This window comes from Pinus tabuliformis, chromosome 7 (genome assembly GCF_031772625.1).
Source record: "Pinus tabuliformis cultivar Carrire ecotype Pingquan chromosome 7, CPIR1, whole genome shotgun sequence".
Classification (NCBI taxonomy): Eukaryota; Viridiplantae; Streptophyta; class Pinopsida; order Pinales; family Pinaceae; genus Pinus; species Pinus tabuliformis.
The window spans coordinates 1,533,301,991-1,533,319,088 of NC_142293.1; positions in this window are offsets into that span (position 1 = coordinate 1,533,301,991).

Below are 17,098 nucleotides of genomic sequence, written 5' to 3' on the forward strand. Positions count from 1 at the left end.
GGAAGCTACAGATGTCATTCATCAAGCCTACTACCCAGCAACCAAAAACAACATCAGATTTTAAGAAGGTAGATTTTGAAGTGTTGGCAAGGGATATTCATCCCATTGACCAGATTGAACTACACAAACAAGCAGGGGAGATGATATACTCCACATTGACAGGAAAGGCCATTGCTGCTCACCAACTACAGAACTCCTTGGATAACATGTCTACATAATTTTAGTTGGAAAAGGCCTCTTCACAGGCCAAGGACACAAGAATCAAGTCCTTAGAGGACTTAGTAATTGAATTGGGACACGATCCCAAGGATATAAAAGCCACATAGCAGCTTATTAAAAAGAAAAATGATGATATCGATGCACTCAAGAAGCAGCTAAAGATACCCCAGCTACAACATCCATAGACATTGGAAGTCCTTGAAGCCCAGCAGGGGCATGAAGAACTCATGGACTCGATCTTGAAATTGAACGATCAACTAAAAGAGACTGAAAAGGAATTGGATACTTTGATCCAATTAAAATAGGAAAATTTAGCCACTTCTTCAACAAATGTTATCCCCACAGTCTCCACAGCAGTGCCATCCACACTAGCAACAACTTTGGCACCTACAACTCCACTTGCATTAGCCTTACCAGCAACAACAAAGTCTACACTAGCATTAGGTGCATCAATAGAGAAAGCAACAAAAGTAATCAAAGCCATGGAAGAGATGTCCATCGAGGCTACTGAATTAAACAAGTTAAGAGAAAAGGTTGCAAGTTTGGAAACAGATTGCAAACTTTCCCAACTGAAGTAGAAAGCTGAAGCACAAAGGCCCAGAGAATGTGTGAGAGAATCAAAATCCTAGAGAAGGATTTAACACTCGAGAAACCACTTGGTCAAACCAAAGAAATGTTTTTGGACAATATCATTGACTCTGTCAACGATATTTGAACATCAACCCAAGTTATTTTTGATCAGATAGAGTTAGTGAAAAAATCTAGAGAAGTTATTCAGAAAGTGAAGGAGGAGTTGGGAGATAAGCCAGAGGATGCAAATAGACTCATCCACTTCCTCAACACCAAGAATAGATATGAGCTCCAAGAGCTAAATATAGAAGATAGAACTGCTACCATTTTAGAAGTAAGGAAGGTCCTTTCCAAAAGGAACCTTATGCTAAATTTGGAGGAAAAAATGCCACAATATGCAAGTGCCCATTGATAGGTTCATGGCTAAATTCTAGATTTTGAGGGAGAAAGGTTTACCTAGTCCTATGATTATCAATGACAAGCTCATGACTCAATTAGACTATGGGAATAGGATCAGACAGTTGGCTAAGGAACAAGCCATCTCTTCATCTATGAAAGCATTGCCAACAGGAAAAGTCTTGTACAACACATTTGAGAACTTGTTTTTCCTTGAACATGAGGTAAAACATTTGTTCCTCACCAAACCCAATTTCGCTAAGTATATTGAAGCTGATGAAATCTATAGGAGAATGGTGAATGTAAAACTACCTGATGAAGAATGGTGGAAAAAAATTACTGATTACTGTGATACATCTACAACATAAATTTACTACACAGTAAAAACAAATCATCGAGGAAAAACAGGTAAAAATAGCACAACAGGGTCAAAGAGTATCAGGGTTAAAGAGTATTAGTTAAAAGATGAAAGTAAAGAAGATTCTAGCGTGAAACTCCACAACTGCAAGCCAGATTAACAGGCTAACACTTCAATAATAAAGGCCATCACAACCATAATAAAAGGGATAGTGTGAAACAGTTCATTAGTTGTCTCTATCTTCTTGCAAGAAGATATTTGTATTTCCTAGATTAAATCTCAGGTTGTTTGAGATATTTTGTAAATAGTTTTTGTATAAATACTTCATAATTCAAAGTATGCAGTGTGGATTCTTAGAAATCTCTATAGTTTTCTTGATCAAAGACTGTAAGGTATTGTATCACTGTTGGACCAACAAGCTAGATTATTGAATAAAGCAAAGACATTTCACTAGATTCATGTGTAGTGTGAAATACAGACAAGTATCTTCATTTTGTTGTTATTTCTCTTTAAGAGTTTTTCATAATCTTAATTGTATCTTAAATCTAAAATGCTATAATATGGAATGATATCTCAAAACTTTCTTCACTGCACTCTATTTTGACTATTATGAATTTTTTTATGTTTTTTGCTAAATTATCTAAGTGAAGGAATTATTGATTGCTCCTTAGTTCAGATAGTTTCCCCCACTCTATAGTAAAGGATTCTTAACTGCCCTTTCCTCAAGATCATCCTCTATTCTTCCTTGTAATCCCAGTTTGAGGATTCTTAAGTGCCCTCTTACCCTAGTCAAGACCATTTCACCCATTCAACCTAAAAATCTATGCTTCACTTTGCTAGCTTTCCCTTTGATCACTCCCTTTAATGATATAATCCTAGTTCTGCTGCCATTCTTTGACCCCATAGCCCAATAGCCAGAGACATCATTCTGTCCATTTGTGTAAGGATTCCACCATGCAACTTCCAATACAAATCCAAAACCCCCTGAACTTTAAGAAGTAGCCTAAAAATCTCATCAAACAAAGCTAAAACATATAGAGAGAGTCCTCTCTGAGTCATAGGTTTGCTAGAGCCTATACTTAAGAGATTGGTTTGTGGTTACCTCGGTCTTTTCCTTCTTCTAATAACTTCTAGGGAAAATTCTGAGTGATAATAGTTGTGCCAACCATAAAAACCCTACACTATTGGACCTTTTCGCAACATCCTGCATAGCACAAGGTGCAGTCTCACTCGAAGCAATATGGGGGGATGCAAGAACCATGTTTCTGCATCCAGAGACTAGTGTGATGTCTTCCAATACCTTAGATATGTCTTCGTGCAAATCGGTAGACTTCTAGGGCTCGTAATTGTAACTCTATTAAAACAGCCTTCAGACCTTCGTGAAGGTTTACGATTAGTCCTTGTGGACCTTTAATAGTCAATTTACCTTCTTACGTGCATCAGAAAGCAATCCTAAATTTGTGTTCGTGTAGATCTACTTAAATTATCAGTAAACATAAGAGAAATCACCAGAGTCTTCATGAAAGCACTTAAACATGTATTGCGTACATTATTAAGATAGATTCAAGATAATCGCATAACATTCAACTAGTATTTCATAAAATTAGTCATTTATCAACAACATATAACATTAACAGATATAATAGAAATACTCAGTAATTCTTTGGAAACTGTCTTTTATTTATCTTCAATTCACGAATTAGAGACTCAAACTACCCTGCGCACGCAATTGTAGGGGTCCATGCACTTAGTTGCGAATGCTACCTATGCCTTCATGTACTCAGCTACGGAGACTTTCTATCCCTATCTAAGTGCAGGAAGTAGAGCCTTCCTGCCTTAGCTCTTGCCCTAGACTCTTCAATCAACCCAATTCTCTATCTTAGTTCCATCTATTTTTTCTCTTTCTTTCGTTGAGACTCAACTATTTATAGACCTTTTTCATACAATGCCATGGTTCGCAGACCATGGGTGAATCTTAAAAACAAACTCAAAACTTATCCAAAACAATGGGCTAAGCCCCTTTGACTTTTATTCAACTACGTGCTCTGCATCCACAAATCGCAGAGAATTTACATATTTTACAAAAATGTAGCAAAAATTGGGTTATCTAACCCCAAACTAACCCATGGGACTCCATTCCAATAGCAACTCAACCAAAGTTGTTACAAGGCTCCAGAGCATTTGTCCAACCAAGGCTCTGGAAGCTAATAACTCAACCCAAGCTAAGGAAACATGAGAACCAATCAAAAACAAAGCAATGAAATAAACCCTGAATCAACATGGATATCCAGGAAATGGTAAGGCTAAACAATCCACTGTCAATCCGGCCAATCCTTCGTGCCAATGATAGATCATGACCAAGAATCCACATGCGTATGCCATGCATGTCCAAAATAGTGAATAAATCATACATGCAACTCGGTATCTACAATCAAATTTGATGTAGTTGCTGATGTCGATGTATTCTTATGCATTCCTTCTCTTCCTTTGCCTTCTTCCTCTAAGAATCCAAGAATGCCACATCGTCCAAGAGTTCTCCAAGAAAACTCTAAGTATCCAAGAGTATGAGAGAGAGGGAATAATCAAAGAGAGATCAAACACTGAACTAAAAAAAGGTTACCAACTGATCCTCAAAAGATTTTTTATGAATGAAGCCTCTATTTTCTACATTTTCCATTATTTTCCTTCGTTTTCATCCTCACATGAAACCTGTGACCTTTCACCTCCTTTTTCTCCTAATTTCCATTATTTTCATAAATAAATGTGCCAAAATGTCTTTTAATGCCTTAGCCATTGTCTGTGCCAATTTCCTTGGCCATAAACAACCAAATGAACACCCCTTAGGATGTCTTTCCCAATATTCATCTTGGAATAAGTGTCCCAGCCATCTGTGGTTATTGCTTTTAACATTTATTACATGGAATTTTCACCAGGTTTGTTACAATAGTAAAGCAATTTAGTACAAAATGCAGTAGTTGAAACATTTCATAAAATATTAGAACCATAAATGGTTTCCAAACATATTAATATTGATAAAGAAAATCATGCAAATGGGAGTGGTGCTTCGTAGGTTGGAGCTTATAATGGAACCACATGTTGGTGTCATTTTCAACCGGCATAGCCATTGAGTAAGTAAAAGAATTTATAGTGATGAGTCTATGATGATGTTGCTAACTCTTATCGAGTACAAGTTACTAACCCTTGTCGGGTTTTGATTCTTACTGATCACCTTTGCTATATAGAGAACAACTGATAGTATTTGTAATGAAGATTGAAATAATACATACATACATACATACATACATACATACATACATACATATATATATATATATATATATATATATATATATATATATATATATATATAGATATATAGATATATATATATATATATATATATATATATATATATATATATATATATAATATATATATATATATATATGAATATGATATTAAAAGATGAATGATGGAAACTAATTACTATAATAATTGTGAATGTAGGTAAAACTAAATAAAATGATCTTGGTCGAACCTCTGCACAATTTCAATAAGAGAAAAATTGTCCTACAGAAATAAGCATTCACCAAGGTTACTTAAGCTAAGAGAGGCTACTTGGGAATATGAAATAAATATCTATGTGCAGGCCCATTCTCACATGTTTTGAAAGCCAAGAAACATCGAGGATGATGTTTCGCTCGAGGTACAGAAGATGTGACACCACTAGGTGAGAAGTAAATATTTAGTTTACTTTTACTGCAAAGACTTGGTAAATCATGGGCTATGTGGAAAGCCTGAGTGGGAAACTTTAATATGTAAAGTTTATTTCAATTTATACAAAAATGGTTATGGAAAGATTTGGAATTCACGGGAAAAGACCCTAAATAAAAAATTTCATTTACCATACATTTAAGGACAATTATTCCTCTCTTCCTAGAGATAAATATCTCAATGGGAAAAGAAGCCAAGAAAGGAAGGAAGAAGAAATATGGAGGCATTTTGGAAGAAAAATAGAGGAAATGGAATACACTTGGACCAAGACATTGTTAAGGTGAGGCAGGATGCTTCCAAATAGGTTTTTCTAGAGCTAGAATAAGAGCTAGTGGAAGCCCTTAGATGGACTGGAGAGTTTGTAAGTTCTTGGATAGAGTGGGAAGTCTTGATGCCAAATAATATACCTTCTTAGGTCTTTTTCCATCTATAGTTATGTAAATTGAAAGCACTCGGGGGGAGAATTGGACATGATTTCCAATATCATTGGTTGGGAGTAGAGGTCTTTCTCCTAGTTGAGTTCTCTGACTATCTATATTGAAACATATCAGCGCATTTATTTAAGACGAATTTTTGTGTGATTTATTTTAGAAAATTTATAAATGTACATACGGACAATAATGAATGAAAGATTTATGGATTACTTTCTATTGTCTCTAAAAAGTAGAAAATTTCTATGATATTTTTCCCATCTCTATGAATAGAGATGACCTTATGGATATGCATGATATCTATACATAAAGAAAAGATTGTGTTTCGGTATAGTAAAGGTCTCCATAAATCCTTCCTTTTCTAACTATTAAATGAAAAAGAATGGTTGAGTCATGTAGGACTGTAATATTGGAATAAACTTAAATAAAAGTCAATAAGGAGGTTGCCCATATTTCAAGGTCTATTTAAACAAATATAATGGCGAGGAACTATAAAAGTCACTAAACAAGTGAATGAAATTTGATCTGTTGGCCATGAGGGTGGTAACCTAGAGAAGTTCTTGTTATATGAAAGTACTTCATTCATGGTTTTATAATTTATTTATTTATTTAATCAACCTAAGAAGGTTAGATTAAAATGGTGAAGGCAATTAATTCTTGTAGCAAACTGGAGTTGACTGGGGAACAATCTGAACTCCTGAAGATGTATGTTTAGGTGTTGGAGAGAGAGAAGCAAATGGGGTGAGTAGGCTTTGAAAAGGGGTCCATAATCCACATGTTCTCTCAAAACATGTGTAATTATACCTTTCACGATCAAATTATTTCCTCATAAGAAACATTTCTAACAACAATACTATCAAGGAAAATGAAGGGTAAATTTAAAGCCCTAACTATTTTTAAAAGCATGCATAAACACCTAGGTACATGTAAGAACTTGTAAAAGGAAAATTACTGGTAAAGTTTGAAGGATCCAGGCTAGACATAAGGTCACACTAGAAACCCATCAGCCTAATGGGTAGTCCCAGGTCTTGAGTAAAGTGTCTAATAATACAAAGTTTTCTTTGAGTCAACGAGCTTTGTAGAAGATGAATATGTCATATTGTTAAAATGGAAACTAGGGCCAAACTCCACACGGGTCATATTATTTATGAAAATTGATATATTTCTTGGATTCCTCTCTTCGAGAAATGTATGATTGATCTAAATATCATCTAATTCTGACATGTAAAAATGAAGATATGAATTTATGCAAATTATGGACAAATTTTCAAGGTCGACTAGCAAGAAAAACAAGAATTCAAACCCCCAACTCATCCTCAATGTTGCATTCAAATCTAGGCAGCTGTCTCTCACACATGTGAAGGAAGAAGGAGTTGTTTGACTATTTGACTACGTTGACCAAATTGCAGAATTGTTGTTTAACGACATTGACCAGCATTGAACGAATTGAAAAGCTATTGTTTGACTGTGTTGACCTATAGCGCTGATTTGTTTTGATTATGGATTGGGTGAGGTATATTCTCCTTGGAAAGCCGCAACTCTGGGCACTGAGATTGAGGTGATCTGACCACTCGTTTGACTAGCATTGACTTCCCTAGGTTTGGTCATAGTTTGACTTTCATTGACCAGAATTTGACAAGAATTTTTTAGGCTGTTTTGGGTTAATTGGGCTTGATGTTTGAGCCGAAGTTGACTGGTTTTGACCGAGCTATTTAGAGGAAGCATTATGCCTTGTCTGTCTAGTGTTGACTTTTTTGGTTAAGGCTTCTTGTTGTTGTAATAAATTATCAGATTTGTAATTTGTATTATCTCTCTCTGCTCAACTACTGAAGAATATAAGAATAATTGATCAAGGGTTTCCCCACATTGGGGTTTGTCCCTGGATGGTGCCACATCTTATGTCCTCTTGTCTTGGCTTGCCTTCTACTATTTATTCCTGTCTTCTATCTACATTTTACTATCATGCTTATGTGATTGCTAAACTGGATATTGATATTGTGCTAATAAAGAAATTAAAGTAAATTTCTCTTAAGCATAGAACATACCATCGCTATCTAAAATTAATTAACACATATTTATAAAAGAATGATTTATTTACATATACAAGTACAAATAACAACATTGTATAAATAAAACCAAGAGGAAAATTTGTACAAAAATCTATTTTTCTAATTATGGTGATTAAAGAACCTGATTATCAATGTTATACAAATAAATAAATAAAACCTCTTTTGAAATATAAATATTATTAAATAAACGAGTTTTTGTTCAAGAGAATGACCAGAAACGGGAGGGTTGTCATTACAGCATAACCATAAATTCCCAATGTATCAAAACATAGGAAAAATACAAAAAAAATAAATAACCCTTCCATTGCAATCTATGCTCGAGTGGAAATGCACAACTTAACAATTTTATTCCTTTTCAAATATTAAAAAACCTGAAAGTGTCAGTCTCGGAACTGAAGCCAAACCCAATGGGTTATCACAAATAACATGCAACCCCAGGAGAAATCTAATGAAACTTGGATTCTTGTACCTCTTTAATGAAGAATCAAATGTATAGGTTAAGAAGGACCACTTGTAGAGTTGAAGGAGCTGAACCATGAGTCATCGAAGAACCAAATTGCAAGAACTATGGCTAGGAGTGTTGTTGTAACCATGAGTTCCCTTTCAACGGAAGGTAAAGCCACGCCTGTAGCAACAAATGTAATAAAATAGACTCAGTTACTCCGAAAAAGTAAGGGAGAGAGATTTTGTTCTTAAGTGAAGACATCATGGTAATTCTCACCTATATTTTAAAAAAATTCCAACGGTAACCCTGAATCCTATCATATATAAATATGTATTCAACCAAGGAATTGCAAGGTGAGTAAATTAAAATCCTACTGAATACCAATTTCACATTTGAACTTACTAGTTTTCGTCCCCTGTGGAAAGAAGTTAGAAAATATAAGTTGCATTGTTGGAACATCGTCCCTTTCGTTTTGCATGAAAAACCCTTAGAAGCAAGAAGAAAGTTGAACAATATCAAGGAATATATTTGAGAGAACATAACCCTGTATCTTAGAAGATAGAGTACCTATTGTTAGGAGTAGCAATTATTCAGCTATGGTATAGATTAGGGTTTGAAGAGATGTTACAAAGTTGTTCTAGTGGAGCAAGGGATTTGAATGAGCAGACATACTGCAAACAGTTGCGGAGTATTTACCCGAAAACCACCTTAAATCCATCCATTCATTGGATCATGCCAATCAAACTCAACGGTCGATTTACATCCATCTGTATGAAAACCACATATCCATGTGCCACAGAAATATATAGAGCTTGTCCTTGCGACAAGTCAAACTTTTTGCAATTAGAAGAACAACTTATCACCAACACAAATAAAGTATTCATGCACCTTAGTTGAGGAGAAAAATAAATATTGAGATAATAAACCATAACTAGCATTTGCACCTAATGCTACAAAGGAAACGTCGTAAGGCATAGTGTGTGGAAGAGTCTTGAAATGTGAATGGGCTTTTGTGGGCTTTTTTGAAAGCAAGGGTCGATGATTCTGAGTTTTAATTTGAGGAAGCCATGCCGAAAACCGTTGAAATGGAATGCAAGTAGCCATAAATATCCATTGAACTTGTCTAGAGGCCTTTATTTGTAGTTGGTAAAAATTGTGGAGTTAAAGGTGAAGATAAATGAAAGAATCCATGCGAACAACAACCGGGTATCCATATTGATTTGGATAGGGTTATTTAAGAAATCATTATTCAAACAGGAAATTAAATTAATATGAAGATATATAGAAAACATGTATTATATTCATTAAAATCAATTGATTTTTTTAACAAAATATGTTAAAACCCATTGACAATGAATTGGTTGTGAGGACATAAACTATCAAAATGGTATTTGATCTTGAAACATCCTTTTTTAAGTTTGAAATGGAAAACACAAATAGTTGTGAGGACATAAACCATCAAAATGGTATTTGATCTTGAAACATCCTTTTTTAAGTTTGAAATGGAAAATACAAATAGTGAATTGTAACATCCTTTTTTCAGTTTGAAATGGAAAATACAAATAGTTGTGAGGACATAAACCATCAAAATGGTATTTGATCTTGAAACATCCTTTTTTAAGTTTGAAATTGAAAATACAAATAGTGAATTGTAATAGAAGATGTTCGAAAAGGAATATAATATTCTAAAGAACATTGTGCTTGTCATTATATATTTGAAGTTGTATCAAAACATGTTGGAGGCATCAAAGACCTGAAGAAGCAGTAATGGACCTGCAAAATGTATATTTTGTTAGAATTAGTAATATGTATATCAGTTGTGGAAATTTATTAGTAATACTTTGTAGGTGAGTTGTGTTAAAATGAATTTGGAATGAATGGAAATGAAGTTACCTTTGCTATGGGGATTTATATATTGTTAGTGGAAGATGCATGGTGAATAACGGCATATTGAACACCATTGGAGGTTTATGCGTAGTTGGAGATGCATATTTTTTTCTTGCCATTCTACTTGTAGTTGCTTAGGTATGTTATTTCTCAGTCCATGTGTCCTGTTGCAAAAGAAAGAAAATGTTAGAATGAGATGTATAGATAATATAAAGACATTCTAATATTTTCTTAATTATTAATATTGATTAAAGTTGGTTGTTGTTGAAAGATATGAAAAGTATGTTATTAAATAGAATGAGGTAAATAAATGGAGGAAACCTTTTGGTGATGTTAAAGTATGGGTTGGAGTAGATTCTCTGGAGGCGGCATTGAATGGAGAATTTCTTCTGCGTGTTTTCTGTGAGCAATGTTTTTGTTGTCCTTCATTTTACTGTAACGATCGAAACTGAATATGGGGCTAATCCAGAGATCTTGTAGAGAAGGTACTCTTGAAATTGCTGTGAATATGAGACCTTGACGTTCTGTTTTTCCAATGTCAATTGTTGCTTTTGGAAGTGTCATACCTTGAGATTTATGTATGGTTAAAGCCCAAGCCATCTTCAGTGGAATTTGTGCACGTCCATTTCTTTTTATTGCTGAAATAGGCAAGTGAGTGGGGTTTCTTTCATCCCAAGGAGGCCTGATGTATTTGGGAAAATCTACGACAACAAATGTTGGAATTTGTGGTGGTGCAGTTGATTCTTTGTAGAAGATGGTTACAATTTCTTCGAGGGAAACATTAACAAGTCCGGCTGAAACCCAAAGGTTGGAAGTCAACATAACTTTTTGGCCATTGCATAGTAATACAATTCGCTCAAGTTTCTCGTCTTCTGAGGAAACGTTGGAATATGTGTTATCATCTTCAGCAATGGATCTTGTGATAGGAGTGTTTAGAGATTTCATCATTTGCTTATTATGGACCATTTTTTGAGCATTTGTTGGAAATAGATGCATCGAATCATGGAATTAACATATTTCTTCTTCTGATAAAAAGGAATCTGTGCACGACGTGAGTATGTTGTAGTCGTCGATTGTTGGATTTGCACCTCTAATGTCCTAGAGAATGTTCCTGAAAGTAACCTGTGCGATGTTGTTGCCTTGTTGATGAAATATTGTGTCTAATGTGATGACTGTGTTGAAGGTGTTCCACAGTGCACTTCCGTGCTCATCCCTACATATAGAGGTGTGTCTTTGACGGGTGGTAGCTGACCGAAATCACCAACCAATATAATGGAACAACCACCGAAAGGAGTGTTTCTTTGATATGGAAATGTCTCTCGAAGACGTTCATTAATATGGGTGAGAAGCTTTGGCCCAATGAAGCTCATTCCATCGATTAGTATGTATCTTATATGCTGAGTTCTTCTTGGAATTTTTCAAGAGCATTAACTTCTAAGGACATAAGATCCTTTATAGGAAGGTGCAGAGCAGAATGGATTTTCGATGCTTGTATCTTGAAGGCAGCAACCCCTGTAGGGATGAGGAGCATGATCGGTGAAGGTTCTGGGCTTGCAAGTCTTATGAGCATATCCTTGATGCAATTGATAAGGAGGGATTTTCCTGTACCAGTAGTGCGTTGTATTATCATTCTGAGAGCGGGAAAATAATCCTTCTTAGCAAAATGATTAGAAATAATATTTAGAGCTTTTCTTTGCATTGGAGATAATGTAGTAAGGGTCGCCAGGATATGTTGATGTGTTTGAAGAATGCGGTGGATGGAGCGGCTATTCTCAATGAATTGTATGGCATTATTTTGTAGATCCAATGGGATAGTGGTATGATTCCAGTTATGGGTGTCATCAAAGCCACAAAGACCAAGCATGTCAAGGTCATTTATGAGAAGCTCATTTGTAGGGTGTAATTGGGAAAGTAATTCCCATTCATTTATTTCCATGGTGTCTGGAGGATTGGTTTCATGAATAGTTGAGGTGTCATTTGCGACAGATTCAATATCAGATAGTGTGCAGTGTTGATGCCAAGGTTTGTAGAATGGACGAAATGTTTGCCAATTTGTGATGAATTCTACAACAGAATCTCCTATATCTTGTACGATATGGTGAAAAGGTTTGTATAACATAAGTTCAACTCTGCAAAAGTCAACGTAGCAAGGTTCAGTTGTGGATGGTATGGAGGAGTAACGTGGTATGACTCGAACAATTACTTTTGTATGTCTTTGTTTCCATTTGTTTGTTTTGCGACGAGGATCATATGACCAGGATCTTGCTAATTTTATTAGTGATGTGGATTCTAGGGTAGAAGGGCGTTGGATATATGTATCTATGATGTGTGGGAATGTAGTGGAGGTGGTGTTCATTTGTGGAAGGCGCATAAGAATTTTTTGGTTTACATTTAAAGAAATGAATGGTCGACTACATAATGTTAATGGTAATTTTTGCAGCATATGGTAGGTTTCTTGTGCTCCAATGTCATAATCAACAAGGGTTTCTGCAAGAAAATTTCGAAATGCGGATGTTGCTGCGTCAGCAATGGGTGAAGCCAATACAATTCTACGTAGCATGTGGTGGAAGCTTTCAGATTCTTTTTCTGCTTTGGATGCATATTTGGCGATATATTTTTGTACAACGTGTATTGAGAGTACTGGTTGGTAGTCAACATTTGCGCACAAAATAGATAGGATGGTAGGGTTATGGCTATTGAGTCGATCATCGTTGCGAGCAGGGGTGTATGTTTTTTGGCCATTGGATTCAATGAATAAGGCCGATTTTGGATGTAATTCCCATGGTGCTTTATAACGACGTTGGAGTGAGGATCCATTTTTTCTTAAGCATGTGCTTTCTGAGCATTTTGTGTGACGTTCAACACAATTGATGAGCTATTCATAGTCATTGAAAGGATTGGTTTTGAAGATTTGTGGTGTGGACAATAGACAAGGGTCTGCGGGATTTGTCCAAGCAATTGGTTGGTTTGAAGTCAAAGGAGAACGAGGGTTCCAAGTGGAAATATATTTGTCGAAGAACTGCCTTGTAATATCAACTGCTTCTATGTCTTCCCAGTTGAGGTTTTCCATATCAGGTGCATTTTCTATCCAAAGGAAACCATGGATGTGCACAGATCTCCTATGTTGCCATTCATACCTGTCAAGTATGCGTTTTTGTAAGATAATTTTGTAATAGGTGAGGAATGTTGTTTCGCGTTTTTGGAAAAAAAATGCAGTAGAATGCATACGTGTACCAGTAATCTTTTGTCTTCAAGTGTTTCTCTAAGATAATCTCATGAAATGCTGTGAATCTATGGTGCATATATAGTGATGTTAAATGTGGGTTAGAGATAATGCTATCATTTCTCCACTTTTGTTGTTTTACAATATCAAAAGGAAGACATCCGGGCATGATTGCATGAAGATCATGCCATTTTGTATCAGCTACACTTAATGTGAAGAAGAACGTCGGGCAACCGAGTTGAGATATCATGTCCATTAGTTCATTTTTAGCTTTGTGCCAAAATGATCTTCTTCCACGTAAAGAGCTACCGAATCACATGACTTGCTCTGCCAATTGCTCACCTGGAAATTGTTCTAATCGAATTTTCAGATCTTGAATAGATATTGGGAAGTTATCTGTGATGTTCTTTTTCACAAAAATCGATGTTGTTGCTTGATTGAGATGTCGCATCATGATATTATATATGTAATAACGAAAGCGTGGGCGCTTTCCAAATCTGTTATCGTAGTAACATATGAGATGAAGTGCATATTCATGTAACTGCACTGCTTTCATTCTTGGTTGATTTGGCATTGCCGCTCCTATCGGAAAAAGGGTGGGGAAAGCCATAGAGAGTAGACCTTCTGTGTTGTATTCATTGACTGGCGATAAACCAATTGTTGGCCACTCAATTGTAGTATCAGATTGGTGGTTGTAAGCATGTAAATAATGGCAGATTTCTTGTATTTCTATATTTGTATTAGGTATGATGGGTACGAATGATGATGTTTGTTTTACAGATGGGTCTGTGGAATCTTTGGTGAGCTCATGTGGTGGTTCAAGTGAAAGGTGGACAATGGTTTCTATAGTATTAGAATGATGAAGGAAGGAGGAGACATCGGTGGGGATTGCTGGTAAGGATGCCAGTGCGTTGTTATCAATATGATCATTCTTATAGTATGGGTCATTTTCCAATTTGTATTCTAATGCAGCGAGAACGCGATGTATGTTGACAATGAAATCATAAGCCTTATGGTCATTACTATGACGAGTGACAATTAGGATGTCCAAGTTTTCAACACGTCGTGGCAACATGTTTGTGATTTTTGTAATGTCTTGAGGAAAAAAAATTGTGTGGCCACTATATTTATATTGGCCACCACATGCATGTGTTACCTACAGTATAGGGTTAACCCTAGCAATGAGCATTTCTTCTATTTGTGAAAGAGATGTAAGGATAGCTAGTTGAGGACCAGGGTCCATGTTGTTTGATAATGAGAAGCGATGACCGTTTGTTTCAAATACGCATCTAGAGCAACAATACATGTGGTTGGAATTGCAGATATGTATTTCAAGATATGATTCAAGACAAATGGAGCATGGGAATTTAGGTGGAAGTTTATCAATATTTGCATGGAAATCTCGATGTGCTTGATTAGTATAAACGTTGCTGAAAGCATGTGTGAAGGAGGGGTTAGGGCAATGAGGCATGGATGTATTTGTTTGAGAGGTTTGTTGAGAAGATAAAGACTTTGATAATTGCAAGGGAGGATTGTTTTCCGGTGGGCCATTTCAGACGAGGAATGTTGGTTTTCCTTCTGTTTTTTGTGTTGTCGACATTCTCTGATGTCTTTTTTTTTCTTGATAAAGATCACAGTGATGTGCATTTATTCGTTCTTTATTTGTTGCATAGTATCTTCGAGCACGTTCATTATTAGAAGAAGAAGCCATTCACAAAATTTATGGTACCTATAAGCAAGAGAGGGGAAAAGAAGAATGTTATTTGGAGACAACAACCATGTTATTGTATGAAAGCGAAAGAAGGGTAAAAAATTTAAGTGAAAGTGAAAGAAGGGAAAAAAATTTAAGTTTTGAATAGTTTTAAGTGAATTTTTTTATTTTAAAGAACATATTAGTATTTTTTCTTTATACATGTAGATAGTTTCATGTGTAACATAGCAAGTTACGTCATTTTTTAAAAGGAAGAAGATGATAAAAGTAAAAAAGAATGTGAATTTGTCTACTCACATAATGATAGATACAATGGAGGACGAATACTTATTTCAATGGTATATAAGAAAATTTCCTAAGAAGGCATGCAATAGTATATCGTGTAAAGTTGTATTTATAAAATTGGACAATAGGAATTGTAAAAAAGCAAGGAATACATTTTGTGATATTTATCTACAATATCGAGATGTTCTGAATTTCTCGAAGGATGTTGTTGTATTCTGTCGTGAAATGCAACTTTTCTTCCTTTATGATAACGCATTTCAATCGTGGCACTTCTTTAAAAGTTTTTGTCTTCACTGATAGTGTGAACATATGATCTGTCCATAGAGCTTTAGAGACAATTTCCTTGATCAGTTCTGGATCTGAAGATAATAAATAAAAGTCTTTGGCATTATTTCCAAGAATTGTAGATCCTGCGTCTTCGAAAGCAACAGTTGAAGCTAATTCACCAGTGTGATCTTGTATGTCGATTTTCAATAAGTATCTATAATCACAGTCACTTACTTCAGCGTTGCATTTTGGGAAAAACCACATCCCTGTATTTTGTGGAATAAGTTTTTCATGCATTTTTTCACACCAACGATTGACGGGCAAGAAATGTAGTAAAAACTATCCATCCCAATTTTTTATTGTGCCCTTTAATTCGAAAAATGTTGGTTTCTCTAAGGAATCCATACTGTAAATATTAGCAATTTTTATTTTTTTTTTGTTTATGGCCAAAAGGAGATATTGTTGTCAAAGATGTAGAAGCTGCAACCGAACCTTCTTTCTTAAACCATGACTTTAGCGTATGGGCCTCTTTAATGTCAGGATCTACAAGAATAACGGATCTCGTTGTGGTGCCAATATTTTTTCCATTAAATTATCCAACACGCACAGATTTGATTGCAATGATGGGGTTATTTCCTGTAGCACATAGGGAGGAGATTTCCTATGACACGGCATTAAAATTATCTCCCCAAAAGATTGCATCTATGTTATACCCTAACATGTCTTGAAGTTGTACTGTTTGTTTATTAACTCCAGAGCCGTCTTTTCTACGTATAGTGCATACATTGGAAATGTCTATGACAATACCAAGAATATCAACAATGGAGTTGATGTTTGTTGTTCTGATATCATTAATTGATTTTATATTGAATTGCACTGTTGGATTACGTTTTTTTTCGTTGGCAACATGTTCTATGGTAGATGTTGCATTCAACAAAATTTCCCAGTCATTGTTCAAGTGGTTGTATTGCTTATTAGCCATTTTTACATTCCCTTTAGAGACATTGTAGACATTTCCATTTTGGATTTTGTCGAAAAAATAATTTGCGACATTGTTGAAACATGTAATATGTATTTCTCCACCCTTTGTATCGAATAGGTCAAAACTAAACACTTTACCGGGTCCGTATTGATTCTGAAATTGTCGAAGAGCTATTTTCCTTTGGACGTATCCTTTTATGCACCAATTTGAGTGGTAAGGGTTTAACGATTTGATGGGAATTTGAACTGGCAGAACGGATGGAGTTGGAGTAGTCGGAAGAGGGTAGTGTCTTTTTGATAAAGGATTTGGGTTCGATGAGGATGGAGTGTTTTCATCAGATGTGATCGGGATACTCATAGTTTTTGGATTGCTAATTAAGGGTCCAAATGAAGTAGATATTTCAAAGTCTATTAGCTTTATATACCTACACGACAATGAGAGTCATAGGAATAACGTTAGAAGCGGATGTGTTATAAATAAA